At 37.0% G+C, this 3,725-nt stretch overlaps 1 non-coding gene across 1 annotated transcript; it reads right to left on the bottom strand.

Moving 5' to 3' along the window:
* Positions 1–848: 848 nt before the first annotated feature.
* LOC145569699 (small nucleolar RNA R71) lies at positions 849–955 on the bottom strand. Its single transcript, XR_014096249.1, has one exon. It is a non-coding gene; the product is annotated as a small nucleolar RNA R71 (small nucleolar RNA).
* Between the last annotated feature and the right edge of the window lie 2,770 nt (positions 956–3,725).

Genomic DNA, 3,725 nt, shown 5'->3' with positions numbered 1-3,725 from the left:
AACGTTCGGTCTCGATGCTCCTAGCTCGATTTCCAACATCTAAATTCATAATACTAGAGCGACTCATTAATTCCTTTCGGATTAATTCCTCGTATTGGATCGTTAGTTGCTTGGGTGTGACCCGAAGGGTTCAGTCAAGATTAGCCTGTCAAAATTTGGCGTCGTTGCTGGGGAAACGGTTTTATTTTTATTTCTGATTGTTTTTGTAGTCTAAATTATTCCCTTTTGTCTCAGAGAACCTAAGTTCTTAGAGACAATTATCATATGTGTTGTTTAGTTCTTTGTTTAGGCCTAGGTGTTCTAGATCAGATTATATCCCATTCGATCTAGAGATCAAGCACTCTTTTCATAGATAAAAGAATCTATACAAGTAAATACTAGCGAGTTCAGAGGGTGATATTCCTAGGGACCCTCCATCTGATTCTAGTGATTCGGAAGCTTCTTTAGAACCAGAATCAGAGATGACAGCAATTCCACCTCGCAAGATCTGTGATTATTCGCAGTCGTCCCTGACGAATTTTCCACATCATGCCCCTACTCAAGATCTCGAGGGGGTACAATTCGAGATCAAACCCTAGTTTATCACGATGATCGAAAGAAAGCAATTTAGTGGAGCTAAGGGCGAAGACCCTAATCTTCATATTGCAGATTTCGGTCCATATTGCAATACCATTAGGCAAGCTGGGGTCACACAAGACCAAATCAAGGAGATTCTTTTTCCCTTTTCTCTGTGTGGTAAAGCTAAATTGTGGTATAATGGATTGAATAGAACTACACTTGGTATTACTGACTGGGAGACTCTTGCTTTAAATTTCTATAATATATATTACCCTACAGAGAGGACAGCTTTATTAAGGAGTGCAATTCAAAACTTTACGCAAGAGTCATATGAAACTTTATATGAGGCTTGGGAAAGATTCAAGGGTCTGTAGAGAGAATGTCCCCACCATAATCTAGCACAATGACAGTTAATCCAAGCTTTTTACAATGGGATTGGAAATTCATTCAGAACAATTTTAGATTCTGCAGCTAATGGGAAATTTATGAATCTTAATGTAGATGATGCAAGTCAGGTTATCGAAGAGATGGCAATTCACAATTCCCAATACGGGAATCTTAGAGGCTTTACAAACAAACGCAAATATAGTGTCGATTCAGTATCCTTTTTGCAAGCACAATTAACTTTTATCAGTCAGAAATTAGATAACCTTAGTATTGTTTATCCTGTTTATATAGCTAATATTTCTGCTGTCAATAATACTAATGAAGCTTTTTGTGAAAAATGTGGAATTGTAGGTCATTGGGAGCAAGATTGTAGGAGTTTTATGAAGCAAGTTAATGCCTTCCAAACCTATAGGCAAAATAACCCATACTCCAACACCTATAATCCTAGCCTCCGTAACCATCCATATATTTCTTACTAGAGCACCAATGTACAAAATCCTTCACCTCCACAACAACCACAACAACAAGCACCACCACCACAGCAGAAATATTACCACCCCAACTTTGGTCAGAAAACCCAATCACAAACTCCTCCTCCATCTACTGACCCTGCCTTGTCAGAAATTATAGCGATGCTAACAAATATGCAAAAGCACATGGAGAGTAGGGATGCTCAATTTGATTCGATCTTAGCTCATAATAAAATCATGGATAATCAAATTGTGCAAATTTCCTCTACTCTACAAATCCGCCAGCAGGGAGCCCTACCATCGCAACCAATACACCCTACAGATCATGCTAATGCAATTACTCTAAGGAGTGGTTCACACTATGATGGGCCTTTTATGCCCAAAGATGATGAACCTGTTACAACAACGATTGCTAATCCTGATTCCCTTGTACCAAGTGCTAATGTTGCTAACCCTGCAGGGGATTGGGAGAACACTAACTCTTCTAATGTTTCTTTGCAGGATAAATCTCAAGACAAGGTTGGAGATGTGCAAGGCCCAGTTATCAAACTTCCATTCCCAAATAGACATTTGAAGAGTAAGTTTGATAAGAAATTTGATAAGTTTTTGGAGGTTGTGAAAAATCTGTAGGTAACAGTTCCTTTCACTGATTTAATCACTTAAGTTCCTACATATGCTAAATTTATGAAAGATATTTTGACTAGGAAAAGGGCCTTTAATGAGGTAGAAATTGTACCTTTTACAGAGGAATATAGTGCTTTATTGCAAAATAAATCCCCTCCTAAATTAAAGGATCCTGGTAGTTTTTCTATCCCCTGTCATATTGGTAATGTCTTTATTGATAAAGCATTGTGTGATTTGGGTGTTAGTGTTAGTGTTATGCCATCATCTGTGTGCTCTATGCTTAACATGGGTGATTTAAAAGTTACTAACATCACTTTGCAAATGGTAGACCATTCTGTTAAATACCCCTTAGGTATTCTAGAAGATGTCTCTGTCAGAGTTGGTAAATTATTTATCCCCATTGATTTTGTTGTTTTAGATATGGCCGAGCATACACAAATTCCCATTATTTTAGGTAAACCTTTCCTCCACACTACAGGAGCTATAATTGATGTTAAAAATGGAAAACTAACCCTTTCTACGGAGATGATAATATCACTTTTAATTTAGGGAAGGTTTTGAAAGGTCCTATGCTAGAGGAAAATTGTTGCTTGATTGATGTAATAATGGATGTTATTTGTGAAGATAGCTTATCACAGGTTCTTGCAAGGGATCCCTTGGAGGAAGTTCTTTGTGGTGAATTTACTACAGGTGACGCAGGTATTTGTTGTAGAGAGGTGGATGCAATAGAAAAGGCTCTTACTATAGAAGAACTTGATCCTATAGAGAGCAAGAAGGTAGTAAAATTAGTTTAGAAATCAAAACCTATAGAGGTTAAGAAACTTGAATTAAAACCTCTCCCTTCTCATTTAAAATATGTTTTTCTTGATGAGCAGGAATTGTACCCCGTGATCATTAGTACTGCACTTGATGACCCACAAACTTCCCAACTTCTAGAGGTTTTTCGAACCCATAAAAGAGCAATAGGGTACAGTATTGATGATCTCAAGGGTATTAGCCTTCAAATTTTGTATGCACAGGATACACTTAAAGGACAATTATAAGCCATGCATTCAACCCTAGAGGAGTTGAATCCCAATATGCAAGAAGTAGTCAAGAAAGAGGTTATGAAATTACTTGATGTAGGTATTATCTATCCTATTTCTGACAGTGGGTAAGTCCTGTTCAGGTGGTTCCTAAAAAGGGTGGGATGACAGTGATAAATAAATGATAAAAATGAATTAATTCCCACTAGAACTCTTACAGGGTGGCGTATGTGCATTGATTATCGTAGATTAAATATCACCATTAAAAAAGATCACTTCCCTTTCCCTTTTATTGATCAAATGCTTGAGAGGTTGGCTAATCATAAGTTCTTTTGTTTTTTGGATGGGTATTCGGGATTTTTTAAAATTCCAATTCACCTTGAAGATCAGGAAAGGACTAAATTTACATGCCCTTGTGGTACTTTTTCTTATCGTAGAATGCTCATTGGTCTATGTAATGCCCTTGCTACCTTTCAACGTTGCATGATGAGTATCTTTTCTGATTTCATAGAGTCTATTATGGAAGTTTTTATGGATGATTTTAGTGTATGTTGTTCTTCATTTGATGCATGTCTATTTAACCTCACTAAAATTTTGAAAATATGTGAAGAACGCAATTTAGTCTTAAATTGAGAGAAGTGTCACTTTATGGTGACAGAGG

The sequence above is a fragment of the Chenopodium album genome, chromosome 11 (assembly GCF_948465745.1).
Source record: "Chenopodium album chromosome 11, dcCheAlbu1.1, whole genome shotgun sequence".
NCBI classification, from domain to species: domain Eukaryota; kingdom Viridiplantae; phylum Streptophyta; class Magnoliopsida; order Caryophyllales; family Amaranthaceae; genus Chenopodium; species Chenopodium album.
This window is presented reverse-complemented; position numbering and strand designations above follow the sequence as displayed.